The sequence below is a fragment of the Crotalus tigris genome, unplaced genomic scaffold (assembly GCF_016545835.1).
Source record: "Crotalus tigris isolate CLP2741 ecotype Arizona unplaced genomic scaffold, ASM1654583v1 scf7180000018523.1292444, whole genome shotgun sequence".
NCBI lineage: Eukaryota > Metazoa > Chordata > Lepidosauria > Squamata > Viperidae > Crotalus > Crotalus tigris.
In genome coordinates, this window is record NW_024097056.1 from 349,833 (window position 1) to 363,828 (window position 13,996).

Sequence of the window (13,996 nt, forward strand, 5' to 3'; positions counted from 1 at the left end):
GATTTGGACATTCAGGAAAGACCTGAATCAGTGGGACGAACTTGCCTCCAGAAATTGTGAATGCTTCAACAGTGGAAGTTTTTAAGAAGAGATTGGACAACCATTTGTCTGAAACGGTATAGGGCAGGAGTAGGCAACCTCGGCTCTTTTATGACTCGTGGACTTCAACTCCCAGAATGCCTGAGCCAGCCATGCTGAGAGGAAAGGGAGAGGTTTCCAAGCTGAGCCATGCTGGCTCAGGAATTCTGGGAATTGAAGTCCACGAGTCATAAAAGAGCCCAGGTTGCCTACCCCTGGTATAGGGTTTCCTGCCCCTGTCTTCTCTTCTCTTCTCTTCTCTTCTCTTCTCTCTCTCTTCTCTTCTCTTCTCTTCTCTTCTCTTCTCTTCTCTTCTCTTCTCTTCTCTTCTCTTCTCTTCTCTTCTCTCTCCTCTCCTCTCCTCTCCTCTCCTATCCTATCCTATCTATCTATTCTATTCTATTCTATTCTATTCTATTCTATTCTATTCTATTCTATTCTATTCTATTCTATTCTATTCTATTCTATCCCATCCCATCCCATCCCATCCCATCCCATCCCATCCCATCCCATCCCATTCTATTCCATTCCATTCCATTCCATTCCATTCCATTCCATTCCATTCCAACCCATTCCAACCCATCCCATCCCACCCCACCCCACCCCACCCACCCCACCCCACCCCACCCCACCCCACCCCACCCCACCCCACCCCACCCACCCCCCACCCCATCCCATCCCATCCCATCCCATCCCATCCCATCCCATCCCATCCCATCCCATTCCATTCCATTCCATTCCATTCCATTCCATTCTATTCTATTCTATTCTATTCTATTCTATTCTATTCTATTCTATTCTATTCCATGCCATCCCATCCCATCCCATCCCATTCCATTCCATTCCATTCCATTGTTCCTTATTCTGTTCTGTTCTGTGACCTTTAAATATATTATCCCGAAGAAAGAAGTACAGATGGCATGCTTCTTAGCTGCCGTGCTATAGAGACTTTGCTCTGCATAATTCTTCAGCTACACTGCTGCTGTTCTATAAAGCCGGTGCAGTAAACAAATTGAGGGATGATGTCTCCTGCTGTCCAATTTCCGAACCATCTTTGTTTCCGCTCCATTCGGGTGGATGACCTATGGGCAGCCTTTCATTCCTCTCCCTGCCAAAGAAAGCCACACTCTACTGTGGCCAGCTGGCTGAATTGAGCCCTCCAAAATAGAAGCTCACTTCTCGGGGAGAGAAAGGAAATGACAAATGGCTCTCTTCCCACGTGCAACTCCAAACCCTTCAAATGTTCCAAAACGCACCCCATTATGGGTCATTCTTAATGTTTTGTGTGTTTTTGCTTAACTTGGTAAGTTGCACCAACTGGCTGTCCGAATCTGGAGGCTAAGCAGCATTTAGGAAAGATAAGGCAATACAAGGTAGCAGAGAAACTGCAGCATAGTTGCAGGCAGCCCTCAGTTTACAACAGTTCATTTAGAGCAGTGGTTCTCAACTTTTTTAATGCTGTGACCCCCAACCGGTTGTAAGTCGAGGACTACTCAACCGGTCGTAAGTTGAGGACTACTCAACTGGTGCAGCACCGTTTGCAGACTGGGGCTTTTGGCGGACTCAGCAGGGCAGAGACAGCCTGGACAATTCCTATTGGCTTTGGAAAGCCAATAGAATTAGACTCTATTCAAGAGAGTCTATTCTATTGGCTTTCAAAAGCCAATAGAATAAAAGGGAGTAGCACAGCTAAGGAAAAGGGGGGAAAAATGGCAGACTGTGTTGTTTGGCGACCCCCGTGAAATGGTCGTTCGACCCCAAATGGGGTCCCGACCCACAGGTTGAGAACCAGTGATTTAGAGACCTTTCAAAGTTACAACGTTGAAAAAAAGCGACTTTGCTGTGTCCCCATGGTTACGTGATCAAAATTCAGACGCTCGGCGACTGACCCATCGTCATGGCGGTCGCAGCATCCCAGTGATTCGCTTAACAACTATGGCAAGGAAGGTCATAAAAAAACAGGGTGAAACTCACGTAACCAATGTCTCACTTAACCACAAAAAATTTGGGCTCCATTGCTGTTGTAAGCCGAGGACTATCTGTGTGTCCTTGAAGTCAAAAGAAATTCATAGTCGTATTGGTAGCCCTTGACTTGCAGCCACAATTGGATTGAATTTCCGTTGTTAAGCAAGGCAGCTGTTAAGTGAGTGGCGTGCAATTTAACAATCTCACTGAGATGCTCGTTGAGCAAATCGCCGCAGTTTTTATGAGGTGGTCAAGCAAATTCAGCCTCCCCTATTGACTTTGCTTATCGGAAACGGGCTGAGAAGCTCACAAACGGCAAGCCTGCGATCCCAGGATGTCGTAAATGCGTGCCAGTTGCCAAGCAACCCAAATTTTGATCACGTGACAGAAGAGATGCTGTAACAGTCGCTGGGGTGTGGATGATCCTAAGTCACTTACTTTCAGGGCTGTTTTAACTTCAAGACGGTCATTAAACAATGGCTGTAAGTCAAGGACTTTTTGTATAAACCTTAGGTGCGGGCTGGTGTTGTGTCTTGATTATTAACATTCCCAGGCAACTTCTAGATGGTTCCAACAAGGCACGTAAGCAAAGGGTTTAAGGTCACGTGTGAACCCTGTCTTGCTTTTCTTTTCACGATACCTTTTGACCCAGAAGATCCTAAACCTATTTTGTTATTTTTTTGCTATGTGAAGAAAGGGAAAAGATTTGGGGAGAAGCACACTAGCGCTCTAGGGAGCTGTGTGGGGTTAACACCCAAATTATTTAGGTATGTCCTCTTTGATTACATTTTTTTTACCAATGAGCGTATTTTAATGGATTAAATATTTATCCATTAAAATATTTCAACCTGATTAAATTTAAAGAAGAGCATCTGGGAAGAGTGATCAGGGAGCGGCGAATAAATGCTAGCTGGCTAGCCCAGAGAAGTCCTGTAAATTAGAGAAACAGGAAACCTGGCAAATAAAGGGAGCAGCACAGCCTAAGAAGCATTCACACGCTTGTGAATTTCTCTAAGATTATATTTGGAAATGATAGTCAGGGATTTAGGGTCAAGGGAATCCAAAAGTTGGTGGATTCTTCTTCCTCCCTCCCTCCCTTCCTTCCTTCCTTCCTTCCTTCCTTCCTTCCTTCCTTCCTTCCTTCCTTCCTTCCTCCTATTATCCTTCTATCCATCCATCATCCATCCATCCTTCCTTCTTTCCTTCCTTCCTTCCTTCCTTCCTTCCTTCCTTCCTTCTATCATCCTTCTATCCATCCATCATCCTTCCTTCCTTCCTTCCTTCCTTCCTTCCTTCCTTCTATCATCCTTCTATCCATCCATCATCCTTCCTTCCTTCCTTCCTTCCTTCCTTCCTTCCTTCCTTCCTTCCTTCCTTCCTTCCATCCATCCACCCTGTGGATGGATTTGTGCTTGTAGGTATTAAAAGGCTAGATATGGGCCAATCAACCTGAGAAAACAGAGGAAGTCTTGATAGGCTTACTTTCATTTCCATAGATAGACCATCCATGGTCCTTCCTAGATTGGGATAGTCCATCTAGCGGCTTCATAACACCACATCAAAGTTCCTGTAGAGCACCCACCCTGAAAGATGGTTCAGGGAATCCATAAACTACTTGTGCTTGGAGTCACATTACCCCAATCCTCAATGGTTAGTCTTGGTCATCTTCTTCATGTTGAGCTATCTTCAAGATATTGGTCTTGATTCAGGAGATCCAAAATGTCTTGAGGCCTAAATAATTTCTGAAATGCCTCTGCTGATACCTAATCTCCATCCATTAACACCTGTTTGCTTGGTGTATCCACAATAAACAAGGTTAACAAGGATAGAACTTCCACCCATGGAATGTGCTGTCTTTAGAAACCCTTCGCGCATCTTCTGTACTTGAAATTGTACCAACAATTTAAGGGTAAAGTATCTCTTTACACAGACCTTCGGCGGTTTTCCTTCATGTGTTTGCTTTTATTACTATATATCACACTGGGTTTGTCAGACAAAGAGTCATCTACAAATACAAATATTTACAGTAGCAACAACAGTGCCTTCATGAAGGGGACCTCTGAAAGGAATTACCGACAGGGTCTTCGAACACAGTCTTCCTTCTGCCATATTTCCCTGAATTTTTCCTAATTAATTACGCTGAAATTAGACGTTTTAATTAATTATTTATAGGTCGCAGCTGCTTCCGATGCTTTTCTTGCAATGGCCCTCTCTGAGAGATCTCGGAAAAGTGGGTTTATTTTATAATTTTGTTTTAAACAAACAAACAAACAAACAAACACTGAAGCATTTAATTATCACAGGTTATTTTTTTCCCACCGTATCAAGAGCAGGGCTGGATACTCTGTATGTGAGTGGCAGTGATCTTTTCTTCTTCTTCTTCTCCTTCTCCTTCTTCTTCTTCTTCTTCTCCTTCTCCTTCTCCTTCTCCTTCTCCTTCTCCTTCTCCTTCTCCTTCTCCTTCTCCTTCTTCTTCTTCTTCTTCTTCTTCTTCTTCTTCTTGAAACGTCTTCGAATTCTGCTTTCATCTCTCCCGTCAGTGTTTTGAGAAGCGGGCACAAACAAAACAAAGGTAGGGGAAAAAAAACTTCAGTTAATACATCAACAAAGATTGTCCATGTGAGACAATTTACTTGAAACACAGCTAGCTCTGAATGCAACCTTCAAGTACGCCAGCCGCTTTAGCTACACAAAGGCGAATCGGTCTTTTTTTAATGCCGAAAATCAGAATGAATCTTTTTTTTTTTAAGAATTCTTATTTATCCCCAGTCTGAAGTCTATTTACACCCCGTGACCTTGGCTTACTACTAACTTTTCTACCCTTTGAATTGGTCATCCTAAAACCAAAAAAACTTAGACCCACAACTTCTGAAGTCAAGGGGGATCTCGAAGTTCTAGTGGACAATCACTTAAATATGAGCCAACAGTATGCTGCAGCTGCCAAAAAAGCCAACACAGTGCTGGGCTGCATTAACAGAGGGATAGAATCAAGATCACGTGAAGTATTAATACCACTTTACAAGGCCACATTTTGAATACTGCATCCAATCTTGGTCACCTGATGTAAAAAAGATGCTGAGACTCTAAAAGGAGTACAGAGAAGAGCAACAAAGATGATCAGGGGAATGGAGGCTAAAACATATAAGGAACGGTTGCTGGAATTGGGTATGTCTAGTTTAACGAAGAGAAGGGCGAGGGGAGACATGATAGCAGCCTTCCAGTATCTCAGGGCCTGCCCCAAAGAAGAGGGAGTCAAGCTATTCTCCAAAGCGCCTGAAGGCAGGACAAGAAGCAATGGATGGAAACTAATCAAGGAGAGAAGCAACCTAGAACTAAGGAGAAACTTTCTGACAGTTAGAACAATTAACCAGTGGAACAACCTGCCTCCAGAAGCTGTGAATGCTCCAACAGTGGAAGTTTTTAAGAAGAGACTGGACAGCCATTTGTCTGAAATGGATAGGGGTTCCTGCCTGAGCAGGGGGTTGGACTCAATGACCTCCAAGGTCCCTTCCAAGTTTATTATTATAATATTATTATTATATTATATTAATTGTTCTCACTGTTAGGAAGTTTCTCCTTATTCCCAGGTTGCTTCTCTCCTTGGTTAGTTTCCATCCATTGTTTCTTGTCTTGCCTTCTGGTGCTTAGGAAAATAAGATGAAATACCCCCCCCATCTTCTTTGTCACAGCCCCTCAAATTGCCTCCCTTTCTCATTATTTGTATTTGTCATATTTGCTCTTTGCAGCTTGGACAGAATAGATTTTTTATTTTTTATTTTTATGCTCTTCCTTGTGGAAGAAGCATTAATTATAGGATGTTGAGAGATCACTATCGGCTTTAATGAGCATTAATTAAATTTGTGCGGTAAATAGAACTTCTGATGGATGTGGAAGAACTTCTCCGCTAAAACCTGGTAGATCTTTCATAGCAATGACATGTCTTTCTATATTTAGATTGTGGTTTGATTGTTTGTCTGAGTTCGTAGTTCCTTGATTGGGGTGTTGTGTATTGTAACTATCATAACTACCAACGCAAACAATCATACAGTAAATAACAGCCTAATCAAGGAACCCCCAAGAATATTCCCACCATCAAGGCCAGGGCAAACCACTTGTATGTAAACAGAGAGCAAACTCTACTCCCTTCTGACACTGATGATGTTACCTAGTTGGGTAACGAAGTATCTGCAGTGTTGAAGGAAAAGTCTTCATCATGGTTCAGTCCAAGCCAGGGATAAACAACATGGCGACTGCTTTAGAAAGAAGGTTGCAATTTATTGAAGAGGAGAGCCAGACAGGAAGATGGCTCTGGAAGAAAAGAGAGAGTGAGCACATGCAGGGAGTGGGTTTTTATACCCTCTGGAGCCTTTTGTTTGGAGTTGTGGCATGAACTTTGATCTAAGTCTGAGTGTGCGTTTCTGGTATTCTGATGGTGGTGGGTTAATCCTATTATGTCCCAAGGGTCATATCCTGCTTCCCTGGGGTTGTGGCTGATGATTCTTAGATTTCTGGTGTTTCTTCTTAATCCCAGTTTTCTGATTCCAGTCTTTCTGACAAGATTATCACCTGCATTTTGCAAACTTGGTTTCTATTTGGGACAGAGAGACTGGGGGTTGGTGTTGGTTTCTACCTTTAAAATCCTTTAGGGAAATATATTCTGTCTTTTAAATATTTCCAAAAATATTTCTTTCTCTGCAGGAAAACAACCAAGCTCAGAGAGCACCAAGGACTTCAGAGGGATATTTACTGTGTAACTATAAATCCATTCATAATAATATTGCACATTGTCCCCAAATGTAGACATGAACCCCAATAACTTTCCTCCCTCTGGAGTGATGAACTGAGTTTTGAACAGCCTCGAAAGGATCTAGAGCAGATCCAGACACGTCCATCACACTATTCCTTCAGTAAACAAGGATATGTGGTGCAGAGGATAAAACGAGGATAGAAAGTAGAAGAAATTGCACAGGTGATAAGAGATAAGGAGGGGAAATCTCATTCAATATAGGAGCCCCATTCACCATGTCTCTCCATGTTTTTCTACTCATAAAAATCAATTTAGAGTTCACCCTACACCAATGCATACGCTTCCTTTATTCTTTAAAACTCAAAAAAACCCTTTCTTTGTGAGGATCACATCAATTCCACCTAGTCTGACTTTCTTGGCCATGGTGAGCAAAGGGAAAAAAAAACAACAATCAGTGTTTGGTACTGTCGTGTTCCTTTCCCCCCCCTTAACCTTCCTTTATTTGTGTGCCGTTCTATCCTAATTTATATTCTCTGTATGATCAAACCGCCCCAATGTACCTCTTTTGTACCATCACCATCAAGTATGTTCAGTCCACATTCATTCATTCCTCGCCACACGCATCTCCAGTTCATTCAACTTCCTTTTATGTTTCCCCTGATGTGCACAATGCTCACTTCCATTTAACAACAAGGAGAGTAGCTTGGTTTTATATGTGCAGCCTTTGTAATTTCTTTTGACACACACAGAGCGTATGGGGGTGGGTTGTAGCAAGAAGCTATCTTACTTTATTCAGGCAGTGATCAAATAAAAACAACATTGGAACGAGGGTGCAAACCTCTGATGCACTTATCTTGGGGAACGTCACAAGGGATTAAATAGATCTAGCTTTTTATTTGTTGACTTTCAGATGACTTTGACTTGTGTTGCTTGTGTCTAGTAGAACTTTTAGATTGCCCAGTAAGAAGAATCCTCTGTTGGCTGAATACAGCTTGGGTATCACATTTTATTGGTGTAAAAAAAGCGAGTGCAGGACCAGTTTTATCCTCATGGCAGCTTGCTAGATGCCAGATTTATTTCTGTGGGATTGGAACCCCCCACTGGGAATTAAATTCATGGACCACTGCACTTTAGCTTAGATGACCACACCTTCACTTGAAGGAAGGACAAGAAGTAATGAATGGAAACTAATCAAAGAGAGAAGCAACCTAGAACTAAGGATAATTTTTCTGACAGTGAGAACAATTAACCAGTGGAACAACCTGCCTCCAGGAGCGGTGAATGCTCCAACACTGAAAGTTTTTAAGAAGAGACTGGACAGCCATTTGTCTAAATGCTATGGGGTTTCCTGCCTGAGCAGGGGGTTGGACTAGACGACCTCCAAGGTCCCTTCCAATTCTGTAATTCTGTTAAAAAATATATAGTGCATTAGCTTTAGGGGCTATTTAGATTATGGTACTCAGTGGAGTTACATGAAATAATATGTGAAATTTATCAGAGTTCCAACCACTTTCCCTTAAATTCTCAGAGTAAAATTTATCTGAATTTTGTCCTATCCAAAATCGACTCTACCTATTAAGTCTTGGTGAAATGAAACCACGGCATATACATACAGTTATGATCAATGATCCATACACATTAACACATAAATAATACAAAACAAATAATAATAATAATAATAATAATAATAATAATAATGACAACAATTATCGATAAGAAAGACAAAAAAGTCTGGATAGTGGATGTGGCAATGCCTGGAGACAGCAGAATAGATGAGAAGGAACTGGAGAAGATAACAAAATACAAAGATCTACAAATAGAAATAGAAAGACTGTGGCAAAGGCAAGCAAGGATAGTACCAATAATAATAGGTGCCTTGGGTGCAATCCCAAAACAACTGGAGCACCACTTGAACACCATCATCGGCGTTGACAAATTTGCCATTAGTCAATTGCAAAAGGCAGCCTTACTAGGAACTGCTTCCATCCTGTGACGATATCTGTAATACCATCAAACATCCACATCTGCCTATCCCAGGTCCTTGGTAAGGACTTGATAGGTAGACAAAATGTCAAATCCAGTCTGAACATCTGGCTGACTGTGCGATGATCCATAATAATAATAATAATAATGGGAGTTGAAGTCCACAAGTCATTAAAAGAGCCAAGGTTGCCTACCCCTGGCCTAGACATAGGAAGATGCCAGGCTTTGAACGAGCAATGGACAATCCTGAACAGGTTTCACACCTCACACAGCGTCTGTATAAATGGGGCATAGTATCCTCCTTCAGTGTGACTGTAGTGGTCCCATGTCAAACTGTAGATCACATTGTGACCGGCTGAAAGCTGAGGGCATACACCAGGCCAATATCTGATTTTTAAAAAAATATAAACTATGCTGTGCTTCAACGGTTAGATGGCCCAGACATTAATATTTGAACAAAGATAACCTGACTTTTATTTAAACACGGATAACCTGACTTTTCCCTGAATTTGAAGAAAGCGGGTTTTTGATTTTTGCCCACAGGTTGTTCCTATTGGTGAGGTAGAATATGTCTTTGGTTTGGGAAATGGCTCCCATTCTAATCTTGCTCTTTGTGCATATACCCCACATCTGACAACCTGTAAGTAGAATGCTTGAAATAAATTGTGCAGAGCCTGTCTTTAATTGGCCCCAGGAGAAGCTTCTTGTTGTAGCTTGAGTTTTCTCCAAGGGGAAACAGAACGACAAAACTAGCATTGTGATATAAACTCCACCTCCCTTGGATACAAAATGCAATGTCACATGGACAATGGTGTGACGTTAGTTTTGTCCTACTTTTGTAGGAAGATTCTGTGATACCCATGAACTTTTGTGTTGGATGAAATGCCCTTTTGGTCCCATCAAAGTTGTCCTGTTTGTTAACGGGGGCCTAAAAAGATAATTGAACAGATGAGAAGATGTGATACTATTTTACCTACGTGAAGGTTTTGAGTTATAACTTGAACTCTGGTGTCCACATTTGGGTAATAGCTGAAAGATTCCACAGCTCAAAGTTAATTTTGCAGAGGCACTGGTTTAAATGACAGAAAAATAAATCCCCAAAATCCAGTGTTTTTTTTTCTCGGAATTAGTAGTGAAAAGAGGGATCAGCCTAGAACAGGGATAGGCAAACTTGGCTCTTTTATGACTTGTGGACTTCAACTCCCAGAATTCCTGAGCCAGCATGGCTAAGAATGGAAACCTCTCCCTTTCTCCTCAGCATGGCTGGCTCAGGAATTCTAGGAGTTGAAGTCCACAAGTCATGAAGGGGCCTAGGCCTAGACCGGGGGTAGGCAACATTGGCTCTTTTATGACCCGTGGACTTCAGCTCCCAGAATTCCTGAGCCAGCATGGCTAAGCATGGAAACCTCTCTCTTTCCCCTCAGCATGGCTGGCTCAGGAATTCTGGGAGTTGAAGTCCACGAGTCTTAAAAGAGCCAAGGTTACCTACCCCTGGCCTAGAATCATTATGTAGTCACAAATGAACTAAGTCCGACTGTTCTTGAGTGCCATTGGCCCTTATCTATCTTTAATCACCTGCTGACCATTACTTGAGAAGATTCCTGTGCCTAGTCTTTTAGCAATAAACCAGTTTAATTAAACCTTCATCTGTAGACCTGGTCTTTCACACCTGATATAGAAGCAATAACTTTAATTCATCCTTGAAAGAGTTGAGCATCTCATAAACAAATCCTAATTTGACCTTCAGCCAACTTTTTAGTCAGAAAGCTTCTAAGGGCTCTGAGCATTTTCATTATGCTTGTAGCCTCAGTCTAATCTAAGATGGAAATGGTGATTGCAGGGCCTTTTGCCAAATGAAAATTAGATCCCACTCCATTGGGGGGGGGGAGGGGGGGAAGCAGAAATGACTAAAAATGCCAGGAAATTTTTTTGTAACAGCAATCGCAATGAATGACAATAGTTGGTGACACTGCGAGTATTCATTTTCAGTAGAAGACCAAATAACACTCAGGCTTGTATTTCCACAATTTTGATGAAGAAATGGAAGGAAATCAGATAAAAATTGTCCTCAGCTGTTCAGAGCTTCACAGTTTTGTCTGGCCCTATTTTAGTCGGAGGCTGGCTCTGAATTCTGAAGAGACACGGATGTGCCCTCTGAGGTAAATTTGTAAACGTCAGATGTTTGGTCTCTTTGAGGGGAACAGATGTCAGCAGCTTTACCCCCATGAAGTATTTCAGTCAGTTTTGCATGATTTTACCTGAAGAAAGGTAGATTCTAGACCAGGAGGTCTTCAAACTTGGCAACTTTTAAGACTCGTGGACTTCATCTCCCAGAACTCTCCAGTCAGCCATGGGAGTTGAAGTCCACGAGTCTTAAAGTTGCCAAGTTCGGAGACCCCCTACATGCTGGCTGGGGAATTCTGGGAGACTCCAACATGCTGGCTGGGAGTTGCCAATTTTGGAGAACCCTACATGTTTGCTGGGGAATTCTGGATGACTCCGACATGCTTGCTGGGGAATTCTGGGAGTTGATGCCCATAAGTCGTAAAGTTGCCAACTCTGGAGACCCTCTACATCAGTGGTTCTCAACCTTTCTAATGCCGCGACCCCATAATACAGTTCCCCATGTTGTGGTGACCCCCAACCACTTATACATCACCGGGTGCCAGGGGCATGGCCAAAGAAAAGGGGGGAAAATGGCGGACAGCCTTGTTTGGCGACCCCTGTGAAATGGTCATTCGACCCCAAATGGGGTCCCGACCCACAGGTTGAGAACCACTGCTCTACATGCTGGTTGGGGAATTTTGAAAGATTCCGATCTTTGAAGTCAAACCCTTAAGTCCATGGTGGGATTCAAATATGTGAACAACCGGTTCTCTGTGTGAATGCCGCTTCCGGAAGTCTGTTCTGGGCCTGGGCAACAAAAAATTAGCTACCGGTTCTGCCGAACTGGTGCGAACTGGCTGAATCCCACCATTACCTTAAGTTCTACGTGGGACAATCAGGAAGGCAATTGAAAACAAGGGTTCATGAAGATTACCTAGCAGTTAAATGGCATGACTAAAAATGATCTCAAACCACATTGATGATAAACAACATCAGTTTGATTGGGAAGGAACAAAAATTATTGGGCACACCAACACACGTGAATTTATTGAGGCCTGATATTTCCACCAAAGGAGCAATTAACAAGCATATTGATCTAAATCCAGCATATGAATATATAAAAAAGAAAGACCGTTCAAACTGCCAATCAACAAGAGAACCAATCAACTGCTCAGAATTCAAATATAGCTCCAAACAACCAACCAATCGCACGGCTAACTGACCAGACTGACACACAGGACATTTATAAGCTAAAGAGAAAAGGATAAGAAAATCCTGCTGATAAAATAATGTAGTTTGGTAACGAAATGTTCAGAAATTATATTGAAACAAGCTTGGAGAACAAACCACAACCAAATTCTGGAAGACTCCAACATGTTCCCTGGGGAATTCTGGGAGTTGAAGTTCACAAATCTTGAAGTTGCCAACTTTGGAGACCCCTGTTCTAGAGGGAGGTGATTGAATCTAATGATTTTTATCCATATGATGAAATACATATTAAAGCAGGACAACACAAACTATTTTACATGTCCATCAAACATGATACGCTGTCCTTCCTGGTTCACACTTCCAGCATAAGGTTGAAGTTGCTTTTATACATTCTAGACCATTTCTCCGGTGACATATGCCAAGGGTAGCAAAAAACTACTTCTTCTCCACAAGCGATCTGTTGGGTGTAAATTGAAGCTTCACACTTTCCTAATTGTTGTAATTTCTTTTCTTTTCAAGCCTTTTCTTTCTGACCAGCTTGATTTGCTGTTCTGCCTACTAAATGACAAAGGAAGGGGAAAAAAAATAAAGCCTGTTTCTTCCTTGGCCTCCGTCAGATTAATTAAAGTACGTACTAAGCTTTTGAACTTTGCAAGAATTCATCATCAAAGCAAAACAGAATAATCATGGGTTACTACATATCCAGATGGAATTTTCTCTATTTCTTGGAATAAAAAAAAATATTGGACATGAGAAGTTGGACAGATTACCATATATATCACTTATCCTAGCTCTCAAAATTCTTCTTCTTCTTCTTCTTCTTCTTCTTCTTCTTCTTCTTCTTCTTCTTCTTCTTCTTCTTCTTCTTCTTCTTCTTCTTCTTCTTCTTCTTCTTCTTCTTCTTCTTCTTCTTCTCTTCTTCTTCCTCTTCCTCTTCCTCTCCCTTTCCCTCTCCTTCTCCTTCTCTTCGTTCTTCCTTCTTCTTCTTCTTCTTCTTCTTCTTCTTCTTCTTCTTCTTCTTCTTCTTCTTCTTCTTCTTCTTCTTCTTCTTCTTCTTCTCCTCCTCCTCCTCCTCCTCCTCCTCCTTCTTTTCTTCTTCTTCTTCTCCTCCTCCTCCTCCTCCTCCTTCTGTATATGTGTTGTTTTTTTTCTTTTTCTTTTCTTTTTGATGTATTTTTTAATGTCTTGGGGGGTTGCGTTTTCTTTCATTTTTTGTCTTTTTTAAAAGATTTTTGGGAGTTTTGTATTTTAACTTTCTTTTGAATAAAATTTAAAAAAATAGAGTGAAAAAAAAGGAAGATCCAGCTTTGATTGTTGATGTGATGGAAATGGAAGGCCATCTGCCTACCGATGGATTCAAGTCCTTTTTAAATGCCATTCTCATTTTTGGCTGCTGAGAACTGAACTAAAAGTATATTTTTTGCCTTCTAGGAAGATCTTTTTATTGAGATGAACTTTGTCATCTTTCTCTTGCCAAGTTGTCCTTTAACTGTGTTCTGAATGTTACTGCCTTTTTTCATCCTCTGCATTACTGCTGAAGAGACGGATACTAATGAAGGAACACTATAGAAGATTAAGTTCCTCTGAAGACCCGGTGAATTTAATGCGACATCCTTCAAAAGAGATATGACTGTATTGCTAGTCCACCAAAGGGAGCATTTAAGAGCAACAGTGCATTCCTTTGTGTGGCAGTCTTGAACAAAGTATCACAACAAAGTGCCCAAATATATTTAAGTGAAGAAAGGGGAGAATGAAAATTTAAAAAAAAAGACGAATTTCTTGCAGAGTTGCTAGAAAATGTCTGAAAAATCTAAAGTGGGCCAAAGAAGATGCACCCTCCCAATATACTCACCCGCCCTCTTACTTCCCTGAGCTATGTGTAATCTTCAATCTCTTCAATGTTGTTTC